The sequence below is a fragment of the Panthera onca genome, chromosome B1 (assembly GCF_046562875.1).
Source record: "Panthera onca isolate mPanOnc1 chromosome B1, mPanOnc1 haplotype 2, whole genome shotgun sequence".
NCBI lineage: Eukaryota > Metazoa > Chordata > Mammalia > Carnivora > Felidae > Panthera > Panthera onca.
This window is the reverse complement of record NC_138342.1, coordinates 140,160,784-140,187,879: the sequence shown is the minus strand read 5'-3', so window position 1 is coordinate 140,187,879 and position 27,096 is coordinate 140,160,784. Positions and strand designations below refer to the sequence as shown.

Below are 27,096 nucleotides of genomic sequence, written 5' to 3'. Positions count from 1 at the left end.
ATTTTAAATGTTTTTATTTATTTTTGAGAGAAAGAGAGACAGAGTACTAGTGAGGGATGAGCAGAGAGAGAGGGAGACACAGAATCCGAAACAGGCTCCAGACTTCGAGCTGTGTACAGAGCCCGATGAGGGGCTCAAACTCACAAACTGTGAGATTGTGACCTGAGCCGAAGTCGGCCATTCAACCAACTGAGCCACCCAGGCACCACAAATGTTCCTCAAATTTTAAAAAGGCAAAGTAAAGGTTTCTCCACTTGCTAAATTATTGGACTTTTTTTTTTTTGCATAAGAATGTTATTCAAGTTTCCTAAAATGAGAACTTTGAGTTTACATTAAACATCTCTAAAGTGTGTACTTTTTTTTAGCAATACTGTCATGAGATGCATTTATGAAATTATCCAGGTTTAGATTAAATGAGAAACTTGAAAAGACCTTGAACATTATTAATCCTTTCCCACATGAAAAGTACAGATATTAGAATATTCACTAAGTAAAATGAAAATATTACCTGGTGTCTAAGGCACACCATTAATTATACCTTCTAAAGTGGGATTTATTTGATGAACTGCATCAAGCACTCAGAGAACATTTGCTACAACTCAGGGAGAAAGAAGCAAATATTCATATTATATGTTAGCCTATCGTCAAGAAAGATATTTCAACTAGAATATGTCAATCCTTAGAATTACTGATGTAGAGTTTCTGTATAGGGTTTTTTTTAGACATACAGCGCTTAATGCTTTAGAGGGTTAGGTAAACTCAGTTCTCTTTTGTTCAATAATGCCTCGTTTACACCACACAAAGCGTAATCTCCGTTTCCACTATGCAATGCCTGCCTTACATTAAGTCATACTTCGTTAGTACCACATAAAATAATTACATTATAAAAGGCCTCTAGATCACTAGTTTCAAAAATCATAGCCGGTATCATTAGCAAGCCAGTTTTCAGAGCAAGGGAACCTTCTCCAATAATTCTGAGGTTAATAAATTTAATTTTCTAAGTATTCTCCACAAAAGCACAGCAGATAAATCCAAAACTTCATTGAAAAATGCCCAAACATGTGTTCCCTCACTGGGCAATTTCATCAACTCTAACCATAATTGGACCATGGGGAGAAGAAGCACCCTGCAGTCCACAGAAGTCTAGATCAGGACTGAGAAAAAATATTCTTTCACTGGTGACAGCAGACAAAGGCTCACGATTTCTGCTCCATGGTGGTCTATCGCATTTTGTTCACATGCGCTGCAATAAAAACGTAAGTGTGACATCATACCAGAAGTGCCAAAGCTCCATTCATCTTGAGATGGCCCTAGAAAAGGATTCATGTGAAGTTATTTTTATTGGTTATATAAATCAGGGGTAATTCCTTTGTCATTTGGCTGTACACAGGTTCACCTTTAACATATACTGACAAATATTTTTCCATAAACAGTATTCTATCTTTTTATTTGCTACATCTTTCAACCCTCTCCATAGTAATTATACGAATTTAAACTCTCACATCAGAATATGAAAGTTCAAGTTGTGCACTGTTTTCATCAAGGTTTGGTTTTGTTCATATTTTTTATTTTAGTCTCATTGGAGTTTATTGTTTAAGTGGTATTGCATCCTGGTTTCAATTTGTACCTCCCGACTGACTAATGAGGTTGAGCATCTTCATATGTTTATTGGTCACCTGAAAGGGCTTGTTCACATTCTTTGCCTGTAGATTGTTTGCTTTTATATTGCTGACTTTTATGGGTACTTTAAATATTTTGTATACCACATTTATTGGGTAGATGTATTCAAATATCTTCTCTCATTCTTTGGACTGCAATATCACGCCATCAAGACTTTCTTTTGATGAACAGAATGTAGTCCTATTTATCATTGGTTTTCCCTCTCTAGTTAGTACATTTTGTGTTATGTTTAAAAAATCTTTGCCCTACCCAAGACTACTGAAGATATTCTCCATGTTTTCTTTTGCAGGCTTCATATTTTTATCTTTCACATACAGATCTATAATTCATCTTGAAATGATTATTGTATGTGGTGTGAAGGTGGGGGTCAAGATACAATTTTTGACACAGTCGCATAGCACCATGAAAAAAATTAAACCTCAAAACATCCTTCCCTCACTGCACTGGAGTGTTATCTTTTTCATATATCAGGTGACTATACATGCATGGGTTTGTTTCTGTCCCATTGGTCTATTTGTTTATCCTTATGCCCATGCTTTGTTGCCTTAATTATCATTGCTTTTTCATAAGTCCTAATATTTAGTAGTTTAAGTCCTCCCTTTCCTTCACTTTCTGTTTTCAATATTGCCTTGGCTATTCTTGGTCCTTTGGATTTCCATATAAATTTTAGAAATAGATGGTCAATTTCCACAAAAATCTAATTGTCTGTTGATACAATTACATCTGGATTATATTCTCTTTTAATATTTCATTTAAAAATATTACATTATTAAAGTCCTTTAGGAAGTTAAACTAAAGAGATCTCAGCATAATAATTTTAGCAAGTTATGTTCACAGTCTTCAAACTAAGGTAGATGGACTTCGCAGAGGGTGGGGCTTGAAGACTTTCCAAGTGGCATGTAAGCATAGAATATTTTAAGTGAACCTATTTCCAAATCCTTAAATCCATGTTTTTGTTCCTAACATTGATCTGCCTGAGGACACCCCTGTGATTTTTTCCCCCAATATCTTCTTTCATAATTCCCCCTGTTACCACTTTTCAAAGAAAGTCATACCTTTCATCTATCCTACTGTTATCATTCATCACCAGTTGTGAAATCTTCCAGAATATCAAACAAAGGAACATTTCAAAATATCGATTCTGGCAAAGCCTTCTTTAATGCAGTCACCATGAACCAGCAATAAATCATTACATCTTTCCTTGCCTTGCTGCTAATTTTGGTAAAGTTAAAGCCAATTAGAAAGTTACTTTAACCCATATGAGTATGTTCTGAATTCAAGATATATTGTGGTTTGGCGTGGTGGCAATGATGACATTTTGGTTTAACGAGGTCTTTCCTCCTATCTTTCAACTATTGTCAAAGCATTGTTGCTTAAAGTTTCGGGAGAGCAAAGCAAAGAACAATTGTAAGAAAAACTGAAGATGGCAGCATTTTATTTCATCCAGTTCACAAGCCCTGACATATCTTTCTGCCTTATTCAACTATGGATTTTGGAAATGGAATATTTAAGATTGATGAAAGGCATTTTCAGCCTCCTCATAAAAAAGAAAGTAAAGATTATCATTCATTTGTGTCTATTGTATGAAATTATACTTTGTATGATTTCAAGGTAGAGGAAGTTAAGTTCCATGTTTATTTCTGATAGACCAATAGATTGTTTAATTTTTTGTGCTATTCGCTTAGATGCATAAGAAACACGTTTTCCTTTACATGTGACCAGATTCCTGGATAATGCACAGCCATATGTATTATTTCATTGGTGTGAAACTCCTGCTTGTTGTCACTGATAAGCTGTTTCTCTTTTTTTATCTTTGATTGTCTTGACTATCGCTGACAGTATATACTGCTACCATGAACTTACTAGATTTAGAGGAACCTAATTTTAGTTTATTGTATAGAGTCTACTGTATAAATAGTGCATTTAAAAGACAATATAATAATTAATATACCTGTTGTAACTTCCATTTTACTTTTGGTCCAATACCTTGTTTTATTTTTGATGCCAATTTCCACAAATTAGATTTAAAAAAACTGCTCTCTTAATAGCAGAACTTATTGAATGCAGGTCCAAGGCAAAATATTCCCACTATTGCAATCTAGGACAATCTAGGGCATGGTGCCCTGAACTCTAGAGAACTCACTGCATGTAGTTAGAATTGATTTATCCCTTTCAGATTTGATATGTCATTCTAATTCCATCAGATATATTAAAAATGTGATATAACAATTTTAAAAGGCAATGTTAATAATATGACAGACATTACATCTTGAAATTAATAACAAAAAATTTTTGATGTCACCTTCAATTCTCTGGGAATAAGTAAAGAAAAAATTTCAAGACCCCTGGTCTTTAGTTAATGGTAGCCCATTTGTACTAGGTAGACATAATAAACTGTTTGTGTGAGGGATAAATTCAGCCCACAAAGGTCATCTTTTTCTAGCCCAAGGTTGGAATAAATGTTAAAATTTACTTTCTTACAAATACTAACTCAAAAATGTTTTAAGATTCCAGGCTTCTATAAGTAAGATAATTCTGTAGCCAACAGGACCAGTTTAATAATTTTAATTTAAAAAAAGGCTTGCATCTTCTGATTCATCAATGTTAAATGTAAAAAAATGTTCTATTTTGTTCTATTTGAGTTTGTTTTTTTCTAAACTTAAATAGGTTAACTGATCAAATAGGCTACCTTTACTCTTACATAATGTTTGCCATTATCAAAAACTAAATTTTATTATCTTAATTGAATCATGACTGTGGTAAGCCTTGTTTCAAGACTAATCATGTTTTGTGGTATGTCAGCTTGAAGATAATTTCCAAGATCTTTAGGAAACTTAAAAACTTGGACTAATACTAATATTGACATTTCAGAGAATAGGTTCTGAGGACAGGCTTCTGAACAGACATCATTTAGACAACTTTCAGACTGTATCAGTGGACTGCATCAGGATATCTGAGGAAACTCCTCAGTTTTAGTTGAGAAGTGGCCCAATGTGTCTACTAACCCAAGCTCCAGCAGGAAATGGTTGACAACTGAATGAACTGATGAAGGAGAATTTATTGTGGTTATCTGTTGGGAATATTTTTTATTTTGTTTTTACACTCTATTTTTCTGGATCTATAAGGAGGCTATTCCTTACACTATCTAAACAACGATTTTATATATCCCACTTTTGTAAATGAAAGTGAAACATTTAAAAATAATATCTGATTCCTGTGGCCCTTCCCCACACCCCCACCCCACCCCCAGAATTGAACAACTCTTACTAAATTTCTGTATTTTTCATGGCGAGGTTATCTTGTGGTGATTATCTCATAAGAAGCTGTCCACCTTCTTACCAAGTTATAATTGGTTACTTTATGCAACCAAAATTTTACCCTGGGGCTTCTTACTTGAGAATGGTAGTTATTAAATCAGTTGTGATAAACCATTTCAGGTAACAAATACTGATCCACCTGTGGGCCAATGCCTACAAAGTCCTCCCAGGAAAACTGGTCTGATATAGGTGGTAAGGAAGTTAAGGAAACTTAATAAGTCTTTGAGAGTCTTTGAGAAAGGAAGAAGTCATCCCAGTTTTTAGGTACATGGTGAAAGCTAGCAAAGAGTTTTCTGGTCTTGGATTCCTAGCCTCAGGATAACAAATATCAGAGGCTTCTTAAACACATGGAAACTTCAGACTATTATCTCTCTTCCAGGTTGCATGTCGCTCTTATCCTTCTCTCTCTTTTCTACTTTCATCTACGCTCACCACAACCAAAATATCTGAAATTATACAGTAAACACATGACCTATATGCAGACACTTTTAGTTATTGTGATAATGACTTCTCTTTGTAGTTCATGAAAGTAGTTCATGAATTCCCAGTCAAGACAGACTCTCCAGGTTTTCGTTTGCTGCGTCTCACAAAAGTCAGATCCTTCTACAGTACTGTTTCACATTATAGTGTCATTTTAGGCTGACTAGCAATACTCTTTCCTGGACATGGCTTTACCAAGCCTTTCTCCGCATTCTGCTCTCTAGGCATTTTCCCATTTTTGACATTGCTTCCCCTTTTCAAGACTTTCTTGTAACCTTGTTTCTGTGCTCACATAACTTCTCATGATGTCTGAGACCTTACCCCAATAACTATTCTTTCTTTTTTTCTGAAATCTTGAAGAGAACAGATGCACTGAATAATGAGAGGAAGGTGGAAGCCAATTACAGTAGGTAAGGATGGAGTTACTGGTGAGAAAATTAAGCCAGTGAGATAAGACAAGACTTCTGAGAATTTTTACCACTAATAGTACAGTGTTTAAAAAGATAACAATTTTATGAGTTTTTTTAAAAAATACATTTATTTATTTTTGAAAGAGAGAGAGAACATAAACAGGGGAGGGGCAGAGAGAGGGGGACACAGAATCCGAAGCAGGTTCCAGGCTCCAAGCTGTCAGCACAGAGCCCGACATGGGGCCCGAACTCACCAACGGCGAGATCATCACCTGAGCTAAACACCTTTAACTGACTGCGCCACCCAGGGCCCAGCAAGTTTTTAAGATTAGGGGAGACAGAGGTCATGGATCAGGCTTAGAAATCAATGGAGAAAGAGTGCTACGACTTTTTAAAGATGAAGGCAGAAATATAGTAAGTCCAGAGCACTGAAGGAAACAGTGGCTTTGAATTAAGAAGAAAGAAGGGGTGAACTTCATAGAAGCTTTGAGGTAGTAAAGAGAGAAGTGGTAATGATATTTGAATTTAAAGAAGAAAGCAGAAGATAGGAGGTAGTATTCATCTCAGGTATCTAAGAAGCCCCGTTATCCACTCAAAGGCTGTGACATACTGTATGGATTTGTTCACGAACTAGAGAAACTACAAATTTAGTTCTGAGAACTAAAATGTCACCTATGCCCATATCAGTCATCCTCATTCTAACCCTTCCCAGTTTTGCCCTTACTAGTGTGTCTTAAATATTCATTTCTTCCCTCATAAAAGAAATGGATTATAGATACTGGTGCTGGTTTACATTTACCTTTATCTTAAAAACTTCTATTTAGTTTAGCCACATTCAATATTTGTAAAGACTATTACTCTACCATCCATGTATTCAGTGGAAGAGAGAACACTGCATTGAGTACTGTCTTCATCCTGAAAATTTTCCACTGAAAGCTTTCCTTTCACTATTGTCTCTTTGATCTTAAGTGCACTTTCCAAGCATTCATAAGACTGATTCACGTCATTTCCCATTTTTAAAGAATTAACTCAATTAGATTTTATATTTCCCACTCATTTAGAATTTCTGCTTCTTTTGCCTTTGTGTCCTTCAACATTGAAACAGGAAATACATCAATTAATCAATAAACTTGAGAGTGTCTTTGACCCTAAAGGTACAATAGAAAGATATATTTTATGAACAATGTTGATGCCTCTTCTTAAGAATTTGGCCAAATGATGCACTGATTTCTGCACCCTCAATTCTCATGCCCTCAGAGTCTTTTGCTTTATCATCTCCTTTCTATTTCTGCATCTCCCTTTCTACTTCAGAATTTTTCTTTATCAGCATTTATGTCAATATTCTGTTTGCTGAATATAGACTATGGAGAAGATACTCTGATAGACTTTGGAGAAACAAATTTTTAAAAAGTGTTGGGACACCGAGGGAGTTTCCTCTTCACGGGGAAAGATATATCTATAACATTCACAAACACAGGCACATATTACATTGAAACATATGAGACTGCCACTTTTGTAGGTCCAAATTGTTCGAATATTGGCAGTTTCATGTCATTTAGTATCATAACATGTTCTTATAGCATTGCTGTAAGTATTATGAAAAATGGCAGCTGTTGGGTATTAGTCAGTGAAGAGACTGGGAAAGGAAATGCTAATATTGGATGAGCAGAAAAGAATATTACATACAAAGGGAAAACCTTTCAGACTTGAAGGTATCAAGTAATTTGACATATTCTAGGAAGTAGAATTTGTAGAGAGATCTTAAGTAGCTAGACTATCTATCTGGGTTCAAATTCCACTCTGCCACTTACTTGCTGTAAGACCATAGACTATTAACTTCTCTGTCTTTCAGCTACATTGCCGATAACAATAGGACCAACTTCCTCTGTTTGTTGGAGAATTAAATGAGTTAAATGGATAAGGCCCTCAGAATGGTGTCCAGCAAAACGGTGTCATCACCAGCTGTTCTTGGTGAAGGATAAAGATTGAAGAGTCCTAAACTTCTTGACTTGCATTCATGAATAAGTTCTGTCCCTCCCCTTTTTAGGCTTTCCTCTCAGGAAGGGTTTGATGGCATCATCTCCTGACTCACCTCTCCACAACTTTGCTCAATTTTCTCTTTCCAGTGCTTCAGTCCCCCTCTAAGCATATCAAAACTCTCTTCTTCAGGGAGGAGGCCTCTTACTGAATTCAGCTGGATGTGAGCTGATGCAGCATTTTCAACTCTGAACGCTTGCCAGTGGCCATCCACAGAGCAGAACTGCAAGGCCCCTGGAGCTATGTGTGTGACCCACTCCGTAGACACAAAATTTTACTCCCCACACTGGCTTCAGATCTTGTTGGGATTTCTTCAACATTGAAATTGGCCTTAGATCATCACTACAGCATCATTTTTTAAAAGTCTTTCTATTTTAGATTTTAAAATTACAATAGATAATGCAAACTTATTTTAATGAGAAAAATGATGCAGACTTTTATCAGTAAAAAAATGATCTCATACTTCTCAACCCATCTCTGATCTTATCCCCTATGTAAACCAAGTTTAACAGCCCCCATGTGTGTGTGTGTGTGTGTGTGTGTGTGTGTGTGTACACATATAATTCCATTTTGTTCAGCCCCTTGTTGCTCAAATGGGCTTTCCCAAGATTCTTTTATTTGGATATGTAACACATGTAAATTTTTAAATTTTGTTTTGTTTAAAATGGAACCATTTTTTACCTGCTACACTCAAACTTTGTTTTGTTTGTTTTTTTTTTAGTTATAGTACACTTTAATATCTATCTCCTCAGGTCAGTGGATATAGATACACTTTTTACAGCTTCAGGGCACGGGTATAACATAATTTATTCAGCATTCTCCAGCTGATAGACATTCTGGTGCTACCATGCTACAAAAAGCAGCTTATTTTTTATATGAAGGTATTCTTTTATTTATTTCTGGAGGTGAGATTAAAAAAATAATGGGACTTTTGAGTCAAAGGGTGTATGTCTTTTTATAGCAACAGTTATTGACGGATTTCTTTCCAAAACAATTTTAGTAAGTTGCCCTCTTGTTTTTCTGAAACACTGTCAGCAGGGAATGTTTTCACTCTTTTAAATTTTGCCAATCTGATGCGTTAAAAATAACATCTCAATTATGGTTTTATTTTGTGTTGTCCTTAATAGTAGAGACATCAAAGATCATTTTATATGCCTGTTGATGTTTGAATTTCCTCTTCTGTGAATTGTCTGTTTATATCTTTTGCTTCTCATTTCCTTCAATTATTTGTTTTACTGAGAATTCTTTGTATATTGGAAATATTAAACATTAAAATAATTTTTAAATTTTTTGGAGTCAAAAAATGTACAGTGAATACAACAGTAAAAACATCAGCAGCACTGGACACATAGGAAAAAAATAACTATTATTGAATATAATAATACAATAAAATGTGTCCATTTGTTTTTTAAAAAAATGATAATTAAAATTAAAAAATAAAATAAAATAAAAAAAGAAAATTCCCTTGCTTTCTATGATTTGAAATATTTTACAATGCCATGAATAACTATTTGTAAGTAATTGTGCCCCCCCAAATTCTATTCATATTCATATAATTTATATTTGGGAAAATTTCAACTACAGTAATAAGATTTTGTGGTCCAAATAAATAATGATGGATATTAAGATGAGTATTAAGGAAATGAATGGTTTTTCATGAGCAAATTAAACTCAGAACTTTGGTGTCTGGAGGAAAAGATTGGGAAGAAAGTCACATATTAATTACAGTGTGTGATGTCTGGAAAATGTGTCTTCTTTTCTGAAACATGCGCCAATGCAATATTCAAAGATGATGCTCTCCAACACGATGGCTCTGTTTACTGCTGTGCACTAGGCAGCACGCACATGTCTATGTTAGCACCTCGGAACTGAAGGCGCCATGAAGATGGATGAGGAAGAGAATCCAGGGGTGGAATATGAGTCGCACATGTGCTGGAAGCAAACATAATAGTCTAGGCTGCTGAAAGGAAATGAAGTAATTCATTTTTAAAATCCTCATTACATTAGTTTATCACATTCTTTGACTTTTTTTAAGCAGATGTGTAAAATGTGAATGTAAAATAGGAGAAAACAGAAATATACACGTTGAAAGCTTTGTTATAAACAGAAATGAATAAAAAAAGAAAAAGGTCTACCTTTCTCCACATCTATTGCCAAATCTATGGTTGTAGCTTTCTCCAAGATTATCTGTACTAATTTGATGGGGTTTTTTTTTTCCATATCAGACCATAATTTAGATTTTTAGAAATGTTCACAGAGGGAATTGAGCTTTGTTTCTTCCAACAGAATTAGAAAAATTATCGGCAGTTGAGTTTTTAAAGATTTTAGTATGGAGATTACACGCCTGAAGAGAGAGATCTGTTAAACCTGAGTTAAAGCCAGTAGCAGAAAGTTGAGAACTGAGTTGTCTTTAATTCAGTATATTTTTATTTCTGTAGTTCCTAAATTTGCAGATTTTTTAGTTCACTCATTGTGCCTGAATTTATGTCAAAGAAATTTTCTGTTATTTTGACTTATATTTGGAATCTGAAGTGAGACAAACCAAATCTACATATGTTGTATAGCTTATGACAGATATTTATTTGACTTAAGTAATTCTTAGTTTCCTCATTTTTGCAATGACCTTAATGATATCTATAACACAGGGTTATTGTGAGGATTAAATATGATAATGCATTTAAAGAAAATAACATAGTGCTTAATAATAATAAGCTTTTAACAAATGCCACTTGCTATTGAAATCTATTAAAAGATGTTTTTCTTGGGGTGCCTGTGTGGCTCAGAGGGTTATGTGTCGACTCTTGGTTTTGGCTCAGGTCATGATCTCACACTGCTGACAGTGCAGAGCCTGCTTGGAATTCTCCATCTCTCTCTCTCTCTCTGCCCCTCCTGCACTCTCTCTAGATCTCTCTCAAAGTAAATAAATATTTAAAATAAATAAATAAATAAAAGATGTTTTTCTTTTTAAATTTTTTTTTTTAACATTTATTTATTTTTGAGACAGGGAGAGACAGAGCATGAACAGGGGAGGGTCAGAGAGAGGGAGACACAGAATCTGAAACAGGCTCCAGGCTCTGAGCTGTCAGCACAGAGCCCGACGCGGGGCTCAAACTCACGGACCGCAAGATCATGACCTGAGCCGAAGTCGGCCGCTTAACCGACTGAGCCACCCAGGCGCCCCTAAAGATGTTTTTCTTAATAAGAAAAAAAAAAAAGAAGAAAGATGCTTTTCTTGTTATCTGAGCTAGATCTGTATGCTTAGAACCTAAACAAAAGAAATTATTAGAAGAATATTATATAATGAATGGAAAACTATTATTGTGCTTTAATATTAAAATGTCAGGCTAATTTGTTTTTTTGTCTTTGAAAATTTATTCCAAAAATAACACCATTGATTATATATATTCATTATATTCTAGTTCTGAAAGTTGTGGATTTTGTACTATAGTTGACTAATTTGATGTTGAACCTCATACATAATTCTCATTTTAGAAATGTCTTTGTGATACGGACGCCTGGGTGGCTCAGTAGGTTAGGCATCTGACTTCAGCTCAGGTCATGATCTCCGGGTAAGTGAGTTCGAGCCCTGCATCTTACTCTGTGCTGGCAGCTCAGAGCCTGGATCTTGCTTTGGATTCTGTGTCTCCCTCTCTCTCTGCTCCTCCCCTGCTTGCTCTCTGTCTCTCTCTGTCTCTCAAAAATGAATAAAAGTCAAAAAAATAGTTTTTTTTAATGTCTTTGTGATAGATGGTAGATACAATCATCACAGGCTTTTAAGAAATATTTCCTTGATGATCATTCCCTCTTAAATTTCTGAGTACTCTCTATCTCGGCCATCTGCAGGTATTCTCAGACTTTCATAGAATTAGATTTTTCTAAATCCAGCAGTTTCATTCGACCAGCAGCAAGAATAACTTGGTTATACTTTGATTTTTCTGCTTGAAAGTAATACACATCACTATATTCCTGTTTATTCTCTATCCCAACCACTTTAGATAATGGATTTTAATTTCTTGGGGCACTGCTGGTTTCTTTGTAGTTTAATCAAGTGGTCACATTCATTTTAACCACTGATTTTCTTCCCCACAAGTAAAGTGTCAGCTTAAAATAGGTATAGCACATTATAGTACCTCTTCTACATTTTTAGAAGAAACTTTTTGAAATATTTTACTTATAAAGCAGAAAAATATGTATACCCCCCAGGTTTTGCATAAAAAAGAATATAGCACACAGATGGATCCTAACATGTATTCTAGGTTAGTTTTGTTTACTGGAAAAGAAAAAAAATTGAATGTGGTTTATTTCAGTTCTAATCAAGACTTTTTTAGTTGCAAGTAAAAAAAAAAAAAAAAAAAAGGATTCAAACTGGCTTGATGTAAAGGGGAATATTATTGTTCTTCCTAACTGACAAATCCAGGGTTAGAGCAAGCTCATGTATTGCTGGATTCAGTGCCAAAATGATCTGTCTTTCTACCTCTTGGCTCTGGATAACTCTGCGGTAGCTTTCTTTTCATGAAGGTTCTGTTACGGTGATGATCACAGTGACCACCAAGTGTACCCTGTTTACAGTGTACCAGTTCAGGTGCCAATACAAAAGTCAGCATTGCTTTCTCAAGAATTAAAAGATCCAGTTCTGACTTTCCTAACTTTAGCTGGTCAGCTTGGATCAGGCTCAAATCTTCTGCCTACCTGTGAAGTCTACAGGTTGGCTCCACTCCCCCTGAAACACATGACCTGAGAGTGCAGGGGAAGAGCTCTCCAAGGAAGTCCAAGGGGCCGTTGCCATTTGCTCCATCTTTACCAATAGGCAGTGGGATTAGTTCTCTTCATTTTAGCCACTGTCCTGGGTGTGAAATGGTATCTCATTTATGGTTTTAGTTTGCGCTCCTTTGTGTGTTTGCTGAACATTAGTACATCTCTTGTGTTAAAGTGTCCAAATCTTTGGTTCACTTAAAAAGTTGCAATATTTGTCATTTTACTATTAATTTGTAGGCTTTTTTATGTATTATGGGTGCAAATCCTTTGTCACATGTGTTATAAATATTTTCCCCCAGTCTGTGGCTTATTTATCCATTTTATTAGTGGTGTTTTTTGAGAAGCATAAAGTTTAAATTTTTATGAAATTCACTTAATTAATTTTTAAGTTTTTGGTTAATGCTTAGGCACATGATCCATCAAAATTATTTTTGTGTTTGGTGTGAGATAGGAGACAACTTTTTTCTGCTTTGTTTTGTTTTCTCCATGTAGATTTTAGCTATAGTATAGAAACATCTTTTTAAAAGGCTTTCCTTGGGGGAGCCTGGATGGCTCAGTCATTCGAGCATCCAACTTTTGATTTTGGCTCTGGTCATGATCTTGCAGTTGTGGGATCAAGCCCCTCAACGGGCTCCTCACTGAGTGTGGAGCCTGCCTGGGATTCTCTATCTCCCTCTCTCTTTGCCCCTCCCTGACTTGTGCTCTCTTGCTCTCTCTCAAAATAAATAAATAAACAAACATCAAAAAATAAATAAATAAAAAGGTTTTCCTTTGTTCACTGAGTGAACTTGGCACCTTAACTGCAAATCAATTGATTGCATATGTGTGGGTTTATTTCTAGACTCCATTCTGTTCAAGTGTCTGTTTGTATGCCAGTGCTATACTAGAGTTTTTAAATCAGGTGGTGTAAGGACTGCTTTTTTTCTCTTTTTTTCAAGATTGTTTTAGCTATTTTAGATCCGGTAGGATTCTATAACATTTTAAAAATAAACTTGTCTCTTTCTTTACAAAATACTTGATGAAGTTTTAATGGGAATTATATTGAATCAAAAAATTAACCTAGAGAGGATACTCATCATAACAATCCATGAACTATTATAACTTTCAACTGATGTAGGTCTTTTTAAGTTTCTCTCAGTTGGGTCTCATAGCATTTTGGTGTAGAGATCTTTTATGCCAGATCAGGTTTCTCAACCTTGGCATTACTGATATTTTATACCAGAAAAATCTTTGTTGTGGGATGCTGTCTGTCACTGTAGAATGTTTAACAGCTTCCTGGCATTTGTCCATTAGATGCCGGAGTACTCTCAGTTGTGAAAAAAAAAAATGTTTGCAAATGTTTGCCAAATGTCCCTGCAGGGACAAGACCACCTCCAGTTGACAATTATATGCTAGATTTAGTCTTAGCCATTTAATTTTTTTTAAGTTTATTTATTTATTTTGCAAGAGAGAGAGAGGGCTGACGTGGGGCTTGAACTCACAAACTGTGAGATCATGACCTGAGTCGAAATCAAGAGTTGGCTGCCCAACCCACTAAGGCACCCAGGTGCCCCTATTGAGATATTTTTAATAACCTACCATGTGATCTAACCAGATGAATGCTGCATGTGTACTTGAGAAGAATATATTTCCTATCATTGTTGGGTGTAGCATTGTATAAATAACAGCTCAAATCTATTGATAGTGTTTTTCATATCTTCTATACCTTCACTATAAATGTAGTCCACTTCCAGTTAATGCCAGCATGTCATGCAAAATCATTTGTAAATCATACTCTAATTATTTCCTCTCCAATAAAAATTGGTCATAAAAATTTTTCGTGAAAGCTTAGATGTGGGTTGAGAAAAGAGCAGGACCAGAAGGAGTGTGAGCATCTTGTTTATGTAACTTCCTTTGGCTTTTAGGCGATATTCCCAAAATAAGTATATTCAAGTTGAATGCTACAATGTATAATCTACATTTTTAATTGATCTCATAAAACTCAGCTCATAATGAGTTTCTCAGTTCCTAATTTCTCCCAGTATCCAGTGATCAGATGTTCAAACCAAGAAATGCATCTCAAAGGAGAAAGGCTTTCCAAAAACTGGCTTGTATTTGCTCCAGAATTCTGAGGCTTTGCTGTAATTTTCCTACCAAAGCAGCCACAGTCTCCATAGATCATATGTATAGAACATTTAAGTATCACTGGGGTTGCTGGATCATAGAGGCAAAAATGGAAAAGCTACTTAAACTTCAGTCTCTATTTCCTGGAGAATCTCTTCTCTTCTTTCTAGGCTCCACCGCAAGCTGACAGATAAGCCTTTAGATCATTCAGAAATGTGATATACACGGCTTCCAAATACTAAGCATTGTGGTCTTTCAGGAAAGATTACCAGATGTAGAAACATGTACTTCATTAAGAAGGGAAATCATGACATGTTGAAGACCATTTTACCACCCTCTGCCCCAGATACTTGAATGAAGTGACAGACCCCTCCCTGTATTTTCCAGGGGTTTATGTTAATGTTCTGTATCTCACCAAAGCATCTGGAATATTTACATTTCCTCCTTTTCCAGTTCAATTAGCATGATGTCAGCATATAGTAAGACGTCTGTGGAATGATGAGATTATTCAAGTTCCTGTTTATTAAATGACAGCAATGAGTCACAGTTGGCATAGTTCTGGTGTAAAATGCTACAAGGTGCTGCCAGTCCTTCCAGGGAAGAGCACATTGCTTCTAGAGTTCTCTCTTAGTTGAAAGAAAAGTCATTTGTGATGATATACCCCAGTAAAGATAGCAGTGGCAATTGGAGTGTGGCTTTCTGATTGAACTGACTATAATCCATTGTCATTCTTCAATACTCATCAGTTTTTCACGTTGGCTTTAAAAAACTTTAAGGAAAGATATGATAGGAGTTGTTTTTCAGCCTCTCCTGCTCTGGGGTTGTGGAGTCTGTGAAGGCTTATAATTTTATTTTATTTATTTACTACTGTCTTCATAATATTTAGAACCCTGCTTGGCACTGATCAGTGACCATCAAATATTTGTTTAATTAATGAGTATTTTGGTATAAATAAATTGAAAGATGACTGAGAGAATTACAAGAAGTACAGTTAGAGATATAAAAAGGGGATCAATCATACCTTGAAGGCATTTTTATGCAGAGGATGTTAGAATTTATTATGTAAGTAATGGAGAGCTACTGAATAAGCTTTAAAGTAATGTTATGATTTATATTTTAGAAATACGATAAAAATGCCAAAGGAGGGGATACTTCAGAGGGCAAAGAGCCCAAAGATAGGGAGACCTAGGAAATCGGACAAATTAGAAATAGTCATCTAGGCCTTCATAATAGTCTCGCATCTCTATTCATCATTCAGTCATTGTCCCATAATGGGTTAGCTTAACACCCTTTTGTAATAAAAATTCTTAGTAAGAATAGAAATCAATTTTCTTAACTTTGTTAAAAGCATCTGTGAAAAATTAGAGCAAACATCATACTTAGTGGTAAAACATTGAAGTATTCCCATTAAGGGAGGAAAAAAAATTGATGAAGATGCCTACGGAGAAAGCAAAGAAACAATCCCGAGAGCTCTCAGCTGGTTGCTGCCCTGGCATTTACAGCAAGGCTATGCTGTTTCTTCCTCACTATAAATGATTTCATAGACCATCCACAACAGCCAAAGTCACTGTGGATGACTGGGATGGAGTGAGCAAAACCAAGGCTATTCCTTCGTCATTTCTGAGCACAGAAAAATAGGACACTGCGCAAATCACAAAAGCACACAAGCATCTATCTGTGCAGGCTACACGAGCCACTGCTATTTTTTTTTTTTTAATTACAATGTTAGTCCCACTTCATTCCACCTGCCTCCTACATAAAAGTTAAGATAATCATAGAATTGTTCTCGTTTTCTGACAACACCTAATCCAGAGCAAAATACACTTCCTTGCTGCCTTTCCCAAATCACATAACACAAGTCCAAATACTCTAACAATCCCCTCATAATATCCAGGCCAAGGGAGGGACAGCCTTCCCTAGAACACCTGTGTCTGCGACTCTGCCTCCTAACTCCAGAGCAGGAGGTACTTTGTGGCACACACTTAATTCTTGCCAACTGAGTCACAGAGGCCAGGGGAAAGGCACTTTTACTTGGCATACAAGAAGTTCATGGTTTCGCTCTGTGATTTCTACCTTTGGAAGTGTGCTGGCTAGGGAAGGTCACAGAAAACGATGTGCTCATTCTTGCCTTTACTTATGTTCTTTCTCTTTCTTTCTGATAGGTATAATATTCTCCCATTTGGTCTGACAAACAACTGACCTTCTTTTGAACTCAGTGAAGGAATTAACTCTTCAGTGAAGCTTTCGCTGACTCCTAAATTGAGCTTACTTCTTCCCTCTTTGGACCCCCACTGTTTTTATTAAGGCACTGATCAATCTCAAATGAATACATCTATTTATCTACATATTTCTTTCTCCGTAAAAGTGCATAATATCTCTTATTCTTCTGTCTCCATCACTCAGCAAAATACCTAACACATAATGGTGTTTGTACCAAGTCAAATATATTGGACTGAATTGATTTGAAGATAAACTGAGTGATCTAATGGAATGAACATGGGATCAGAAGGCAGAAAACCCAGATTTTTAGTTTCATCTATGCTAACTACAGTCATTTGTAGAGTCTCTTAATCTCTGTGCATTTTTGTTTCTTAATATGTAAAAATGAAGGTGTGGGTTCATACCGGTTCATTTTTAACATCACTTTCACAGTCAATACTCACTGATTCAGACTGATGTGCTTCATGCTTGACCTTTTTAGCAGAGTTTTGTACTTTGTATAAAGGGCAGTGATGCATTCCTAGACACAGAAGATCAAAGCGATAATTGACATTAAGGCTCTTATTCAAGCTCTAAGGGCTAACTAAGAAATCTGGCTATGAACACTAGAACATTCCCCAAGGCCATCAGATCTCTCACACTGACTTAAAAAAAAAAACAGAAGTATAATTTAACAAGCTTTAATCTAAATAGAATTCATACAATGAACTTGGGGTCTATTGCATTACCTCGAATACAAAAAGGTTTATAATACTAGGCCAACTTGAAGCCTGTGATTTATTGAAGTGATTTATTGAATTATATAACATATGGTTAACCTGTGTCATTAAAGGATAATTCTCTTTCCATATTTTATATAAAAAAAATCTTTAGTTGTCAGGAACCAGTTATCATCACAATGTGATTTCAAATGAATTAAATAGCAACAATAGCTTTAACATTATGAAGATGATGTTTATAAATGATTGAATTGCCTTTGAATGGCTTCAACAGAGAGCTATACGAGCTCATAAAACAAGGAGCTTCTCATTATCAAAATTATGCTGTTTTCTCAAGCTACTTTTATGAGATAAGTGATTTTTTAATACTGGCAGGTGGATAGAACAGTATATTTTATGAAAAATAATCTAAAAATACAAATAATATGCAATTTTATCAACCAATATGGATTTATAAAGTGTACATCGAGATGATGACAGCAAGGAATATGTCATTCCACGGTGGTTGTCTATAGGCTTATATTAATTATATAGCCTTATATGTATTGGTCAATGCACTCTGAAGAGTGACCAGGGTTTCAGGTCATGGACTTTGCCTTTGATAAGTTATTATTGCAATTCTGTGTGAGCACAAATAAGGCATCTATAAACATGGAATTTTCCCAGCTGAAAAAAATTGCTATAATTATATTCAAATGACTATCAAGGCCTTTAAAATTACTTTCTGTAAAAAAAATAAATTGACTTTGGGTAAAGAATGTCATTTGTGTAAATACAAGGTCTTAAATATATTCAGATTGAGATCTGAAGAGTGATTATTATTCCCCAAATAACAGAAAATATGTCTACTCTTTTGTTTTTGGTGTGGGGCCATGATAAATGTGCTAAAACCTTAAAGATGTGGCACTGAAATATTTCCAGGAAAACAAAGCACTTATTCTTAGTAATAGTCTGTCTAACCAAGCACATGTTCCTATATGAAAACATTGAAATCACCTCTAGGTCATAGGAAAATTGGTATTACTAGCGGAACAAGTGATCAACATCATCCTCAGGTGTTCTGCATTTTTTGATGCCATGGTGGATTGGCTTCCTACCGTTTCTGTAATGAATTACCACAAACATAGTGACTTAAAACAACACATTTATTGTATTACAGCTGTGGTCAGAAATCCAAAATGAGTCTCACTGAGCCAAAATCAAGGTGTCATAAGGCTGCACTCCTTCTTAAGCTCCAGAGGAGAATTGGTTTCCTTTGCCTGAAAAGCATCCCTTGGTTCATGATCCCTAGTCCCATTTGCCAAGTTCATCACTCCAACCTCTGCTGCCCTCACCACTTCTTTCATTGCCTTGCCTTGCCTTTATTAGGATCCTGTGATTACAGTGGGCTCACTTAGATAATTAATCCAGAATAATCTCCCCATCTCAATATCCCTAATTTAATCATATCTTCAAAGTCCCTTTTACCATGTGAGGTAACATATTCACAGGTTCTTGGGATTAAGGCATTGAGTGGCTATATTTTCTATCTTCTACGCATACACCCTCTTGCAGTCTGGTAAGGTACTTGGTTTCCTTCTTAAAATAATGTTTTAAAATGTATAACATAAAGTAGATAAGATTACAATGGGAAAAAATTATATTAAAATACAATAATCAAAAATTTAAAAATAACTGTGCTCTTTTTAAATTATTGCATTAAATAATAATTGCAATGGCTTATAATCACCATAATAATTTCAAAGTAGTGTAAAACTGTTGGGTGCAACAACTATTACTGTGTAATATAAAAATATCTATCTTTTCTGCTGTACTGCTAATAGTTTGCTGGGGTTTTTTGTTTGTTTGGTTGGATGGTTTGGTTTTGTTTCCTCTAATTAACAATTCAAAGAAATGTTAAACTTCAATTAGAAGTTGAGTCAAAATATATAATTTGTATTTCTACCCACAGTCTTGGACTACAAGTTAAGAACCCCTGCTGTACATACATAGCAAAAAAGATTTATAACTTGTCAGTGTATGTGTGTGTGTGTGTGTGTGTGTGTGTGTGTGAGAGAGAGAGAGAGAGAGAGAGAGAGAGAGAGAGGCAGAGAGAGAGACAGACAGAGAGACAGAGAGACAGAGATTTCCATTGACCAGTGTGAGCTGAAAAACTTGCTATTATTTTTTTACATATTTACAATTTTTCAGCTGTATTTTTTCTTCCTACCATTTGACTACTAACTGAAAAGTAAAATAAACTAGATTATAGACAGTCTTTATCAGAAATCTACATTATGAGATTCTCATTCCATTTAACATTAGACACTAAGATATTTATAGACACATGATGAATTCTTCTGTGTATTCACAGATCATCCCAAATCATTTTAATATTTAGTAAGCAATGGGCTTTCTTATAGCCCATTGATTTTTATAGGAGCTGACATTTGTACAGGAGCTTATGCTCAATTTAGCATAATAAGATGCATATATCCTAGAACGTGAAAACAAAATCATTCTAAATATGTTGTGGTTTAATCAGTTGTGGGTTTTATTAAATTGTTCTTTACATGTTCGCATAATAAGTAAGCTTATGTTTTCTGCAGTCCAAAACAAGAGTCTTATGCTATAAATGCTTAGGGGAGGATGAAAGTTTGCCTTCTAAAACATATTTTTTATCCCAAACGATTGACCCAATAAAGTAGAAGTCTTTCATTTTTTCCTTGACTTTATTCCATAATAGTCCATCTTCAATAAGCCCTACTAAGCAGGCACAATGTAATTAATTATACAGTTACACACATACACTATATATACACATCTAACAAATGAAACAGTGAAAACAATATTCATACTTCCAGTACCTGGACACTCAGTTATTTAGGACAAAATACTCTACTTTGATGCTGAAATTAGAGCTTAATATAGGGACTCTTGAGAATTGGATTTATAGATTTTTAAAAGTTTTTTTTATAGCTATACTATAAAAATAATCTGAGTCAATCTGTGTTCCACTTAGTCATGGGGCCTGCTTATATTTTGCTTATATTTATCCGTTCATATATTTACTTCCTTATATTTATACTTTCTAATCACTGATTCTGCTCCATTTTGATTATCTTTCTGGTTAATGGGATATGGTAGGCTAAGTGCAACTGTTCAACCAAGAAAGTAGATTCACAGACGTAAGGGTCACCTGGGTATGGATTTGCATGGCAAAGCCCTTAAGCACTATTACAGCTTTCCTGCATTTGTGGACATGGTGAGTACTTGCAAAAAAGAAATGTTCTGCAATAGTGATAGGAATACTGAGATGCAGCCCTGAAACATTTCGTATTAACTTGTCCTTACTGACATTGTCACCACCTCACTCCTCCAAGTTTTCCTGTATTAATCAAAGAATTAGCACTCTTCCATTTTTAGTACTTTCAAATTCCATAATTTTTTTGGGGGGGAGGGGAGGGTCCTATGTGTGTGTGTGTGCATGTGTGTGTATGCTTTTGCAATTTACATAAAACAGAAGGCTGCCATGAAGAACAAGTTTGAGAATATTTGAAAAATGCTAATAAGACCCGCTGTATGAATGTTCTATTTTTACTTAACTGAAGACATTTCCTATAAAGAAAGGAATCTACATGTTTATTTTTATCTCTTTATTTCTTGAGGAGACTCACAGCCTTAGTTAAATTATTTTCACAACACTGAGGAATTCAAGATCTCAACTATTGGAAAGATATGCTAATTGGACACTAGACACTATGTTTCTTTGATCAAGTAATGAGATAAAGCTGAGTTACTCTGAGAGTTGGGTAACATTTGCTAAGTGGAATGTTATGGTTAGATTAGAGAAAGTAAGTACAACTTGAAATATGTCTTTTCTACTTTACCACTGAATATCATTAAAAATTTTGGCAATGATTTGCCAACGATACGCTCAAGTGTAACTGCATGTGATAAAGCATAAAAATTGAGTAATATGATTTAAAGAGTTTGAAAATTACAAACCTGATAGTATATTTATCACTATTTGCTGCACTTAGTATTCATTTATCAAATATCTGTTAAAAACCACTGCTTAACATCCACTGCCCCCGGCACTGGTACCACAAAGATGATCATTCCACACTTCAGCTCTGAATTCATAGATTGCTCAGAAGTCTGCAAAAGAACCAAGCAAAACTAAAATACCCTCCATAAAGTGGCATGATAGATATGTGCAGAAAGTGCTCTGGGATCAGAGAGCAAGGCATAGTTTTCTTTTCTTTTCTTTTCTTTTTTCCTTTCTTTTCTTTTCGTGTTTATTTATTTTTGAGAGACAGAGACAGAGCACGAGGGGGAGAGGAGCAGAGACAGAGAGCTGAAGACAGAATCCAAGGCAGGATCCAGGTTCTGAGCTGTTGGCACAGAGCCTGAGGCAGGGCTTGAACTCATGAACTGCGAGATCATGACCTGAGCCGATGTTGGACACTTAACCAACTGAGCCACCCAGGCGCCACGAGGCATAGTTTTAATGTTAAAATATTTACAAAACTTTTCAAGACAGAATGTATTTTATTTAAGCATCACTTTTCACAAAAGCAAGATTGGAATTCTCTGTCACTGACTGAGTTTGTGCAAGATGTTTGTCTTTTTTTATTTTTAAATTTTTTTTAACACTTTAATTTTTTTCAAGAGAAAGAGAGAGAGCGTGAGCAGGGGAGGGGCAGAGAGAGAGGGAGACACAGAATCTGAAGCAGGCTTCAGGCTCCAAGCTGTCAGCACAGAGCCTGACGTGGGGCTCAAACTCATGAACCACTAGATCATGATCTGAGCTGAAGCTGGATGTTTAACCGACTGATCCACACAGGTGCCCCAATGTTTCTTTTTGAACCTCAGTTGTAACAGTGATAATAGGAATAGCTAATACCTATGGTGCACTTACTTCATATTACTTATTACTTATATATTAATGTTGTAATAATCATATAATATACATTATGATACTTATTACATATGACATTTTATTTAATCCTTCCAACAATGCTATGAACTAAGTACTATTAATGTTGTTTCCATTTTACACATAAGAAAAATTGTGAGAGAAGTTAAGTAGCCTGGCCAAGTTCCTAGCTAATACATAGCTATGATCAGATCTAGTGAGTTCTAGAGGCTAAGTTCATAGCTGTTACACTCTATAGTCTCTAGTGATTACGGTAATAATATATCTATCTTAACTCGATGTTTGGTCTGAATAAGCCAGGCACAAATAAATATTATTTCAGGTGTCTATGTAGTTCCTTTGAATCTTTTCTCATCTCTTTCTACCGCCTTTTTCTCTCTGAGAAACAACTAGAGGAACGCCCATTTGCAGATAATGTATCTTACAAAATTTCTACGTGACAATCATCATGAAAGAGCTGTTTAGGAATCAGTAAGTTTGTCCTGAGAGTTCTGAAGTGAGAAGGGGCTTGGGTGAAGACAGGCTTATGTCAATAAAGAGTGAGCTTTGGAACATTAAGTTGACTTCCCACATGCTTGCTTTCTGCATCAGACACATACTCTCTGACTCCTAATATATGAGTTTTCAAAATGAGCTATTGTGGGTTTACAACACACCATATATTTTTATATTCTAGTTTATGTGAAATTTTCCACAGAGACATGCTTACAATGCCATAGATTTGGGTTTTATTTTACTACACATTATACTTAACCATGCACATCCTGTTTAAAACATTCTATAGATATATATCTATTAGTCTACGCAGAGGTTCGGTTAACGCGTTGACAAGGAGATTACACTGGGTCATTCACCCTTTTACATTTCCCCAGAGGTGCTCCCAGTTAGGGGAGAAAAGGAAAGGATCACAGAATAGAGCCTTAACTTCTTCCACCTCATAACACATAGAAATCTTCCAGTGTTACTGTGAGGACTGAATGAGATAATGCATATAATGTATTGACACAATAATAATGCACTGTATTAGTCAGGGTTTTCCAGAAAAGAGAAGCAGAGACAGAGACAGAAAGAGATTATGAGGAATTAGCCACACAGTTATGAAGACAAGACATCCCACAATATGCTGTCTGTAAACGGGAGATCCAGGGAAGATGGTGGTGCAATTCAGAACAAGTCCAAAGGCCTGAGGACCAGGGGAACCGGTGGTGTATGTCTCAGTCTGAGGGCAGGAGAAAGGCAATGTCCCAGCTCAGAAGCCAGACAGAGGAAGTGAGTTCTCCTTTCCTCCATCTTTTGTTCGGTTAGGTTTTCCAATGGATTGGCTGATGCCCACCCACGTTAGAGAGGGCAGCCTGCTTTACTGGGTCCACTAATTCAAATACTAATGTCATCAGGAAACACCCTCACAGGCACACTCAGAAATAATGTTTAATCAAATATTTGGGCAGCCTGGGCACTCTGTGGTCCATTGAGGTTGACACATAAAATTAACCATTACATGTCCACCCCTTGTCACCTTGGCACCTGTATGAATCTTCTTGGTCCATGCACACACATTTTCTTTCTCTATCACTTTTAATGTATCTATCTTAGTGTAGAACTACTTAAGAAAAACATTTGCTCATATACTATAAAATTTAAAAGACAAAAAATGAGTATATAGGAACCATAAATTTCTCTCTTACCCCTTTCTACTCTGGCCAATTCCCTTCTCTAGAGGCAAACGTTATAACCAGTTTCATATTGTTTACACAGTTTTGGGGGACGATTTCAATTATTTAAAAATACTTGGCTTTTTAAAAGATTGGCATTTAGTCTTTTAGAGGGGATTTTCCAGAGAAGAGGAAGTTCAAATAATGGCTGTATTCCTTCACTGTCAGGAGTTGTGAATAGTGAAGCAAAAAGGAGCATAGTCAGGAAGCCTGAGTTCTAATCTTGTCTCTTTAATTTGGCTTTGGTCAACTTTGGCCAGGTTATTTAAGTTCTCTGATTTAAGGTATACAATAAAAAGTTTAACTAAATGATTAGCTGTACAGTGCTTCTCAAGTGTTCCATTTTATGATTCCTCATGTAACTCAACACATTTTAGTAACAGTGCCTAGGGGCTGCTCCAACAAGAAATTTAAGCAATTCAGATTAGTCATCACATTTTCTCTTTACACAGTTGCTGAGATTGCGACCAAGAGGTTTTCACCCTGAGGAAATCATGAAAACCTTGGAAAATGTGGCCAGGTCTAATGAAATAGCACTTCTTTTTCTTTAGAGGAAAGTGTTACTCTAAAGTGAGATATTCTGGTAAGACCAATACTTTTGACGGAAATTAGGGATATTCTAAATTGTGGTATTTGTAAGAACTGGATGACTTAAGGCTATTGGACTGGTCTTTGTAACTGTCGGAATAATTCATTCCTGGGCTAATTAGGAAATCTATTAAAAACCCTAACCGTATGCAAAAGGAGAAAGGAAAGTTTGATTTAATTTAATTTTGAAATGTTGGGAATGCTTCATTCCATTTCCAGTAGTACAGTGAGAGGGAAATTCTCTTTTGTGCTCCGGAGCTGATAAAATTAAATTCTAGCCACAAGCTTACCAAGAATGTTTCTCAACTCCCCATGGAGCTCAATCAAAGAAGAAGATATGTAACTTCCACGTAAGATAGCAAAGAAGTGTATGCTTGTTTAGCTCCCCTACCTGAACTTTAAGGAGAAGGAAAAAATGAACAAAACAAAACAACTGGAGAAGAAAACTTTCCGATACTGAAATTAGGGAACAACCACAATTTCATACAAATATCTTAAATAATGCCTGCCTTATACAAAACAATGAGGAACCAAATTGAAAAACAACTTTGAGATATACAAATCTGTAATTCTGAGTCCAGAGCAAAGTGCCAGGAGTGAGGAAATTCAGAAAGACCCTACCCAAGTCAGCTTTGAAGGTATTAGGATTATGGGTGGGACTTGGCCATGAGCAAGATAGAGGACCTCTACTGGAAATCTGTTTCTTCACTGCAGAGCAGGTGCCATTCAGGACGGACAGAAGGAGGGCACTTACCACTACACCTCTGAGGTGTTTGCCTATGCTGCTGAAGGATGTGCCCACCATGTTTGGGAAATGCCCCTCTCTCAGCCCACTCATGATGCTTGGCACAATCCACTCTAACTCCCCTTTCCAAGCTGGTCTCTGTGACGCCTGTGGCTCTCCTAAATCTCCAGTCAGCCTGGACAATTCATTATCAGTGTGAACAATGCGCGATCTGTGTAACTTCATCTTTCTCATGCTGCCCCTGCTGCCTGGTATGAATTTCTGCTAGTAATACGTAACTGTTGCAATCCTACCCAAACTTCACAGTCTACTCATAGGCAACGTCCTTTATAATCCTTTCTTGATCCACTGACGTTTTTTAAGACCCCCCCCCCAAACATTTTTTCCTCCTGAGTGCTTCACGCTTTATTCTTTTATGACATCTCATGTTCTCCCTCATAACACAGTTATTTCTGCTTATAAATTCCTTAAGGTGCAAATCATGCTGTTTTTGTATTGATTTATTTCCAATATCTCCAGGTACAGTTTTTTGCATAAAATAATCATTCTGTAATTACTGGTGAATTTATATTTTCATTTTTAAAATTTGAGAATCATATGAACAAAAAAAACCCTTTAATTTCTGAAAGATATTTTTCTCTGGGCAGTGCAAGTCTCAACATAGTAAAGCATATCTTTCAAGGTCCTGGAATTCATCATTGGGAAGCAAATGAGTCTTCTGTTCCCTTAGACTTTGCTTGACCTCTACCATGATAAAAACAACGCTTATCCTTGAAGATCTTATTATAGCTCAAATAGCTTGAAAAGTCTCTCTCAAATATTCAATTTATCTTACATAAATTGCCACACCTTTTCTAAGTAAATTGCTTATATATTATTGTATCATTTGAACAAACCTGCAAGCAAAATTATTTTGTAAATTTTCTTGTTCAAATTCATTTTTACAGTGTTATTTTTTCCTTTATTATCTTCTCTAATACACCACCTCACACACACAAGAGTGTCTACAACATATATATAGTTACAAAGCATGGTAATTAGAGGAATAGCCATGAACATGTCACTGAGAAGATTTAATACCTCACATCCATCTATTATTCTTATCTGATTCCTCGGCCTCTCTCACATTAGCTGGATCTTGTATTTATCATTTCCATGCTTCTTTCTCTTAAACATTTTATTTGGAAATAATTTCAAATCACATAAAAGTTTCAAGGATAGCACAGAGAACACCCATATACTTATATATTATACTTACACTTATGTACGTACTTACCACACCACATACATGGACAGAAGTCCCCCCTTCTCCACTGCATTGCTTTCTGAAGTTTCAGTTACCTGCGGTCAGTAGTGGCCCAGAGGCAGCTGATCTTGCCTTGAATGTATAGTCTGAAGGGCATAGTCAT

General features: G+C 35.8%; 1 long non-coding RNA gene and 1 pseudogene across 1 annotated transcript in view; one reads left to right on the top strand and one right to left on the bottom strand.

Annotated features, from left to right (window-relative positions):
- The window catches only part of LOC144616125 (uncharacterized), a 61,055-nt gene that overhangs the window by 27,604 nt on the left and 6,355 nt on the right, over positions 1 to 27,096 (top strand). The window lies entirely within an intron of this gene.
- On the bottom strand, positions 734 to 27,096 carry LOC132692975 (uncharacterized protein C3orf38 homolog pseudogene; annotated as a pseudogene).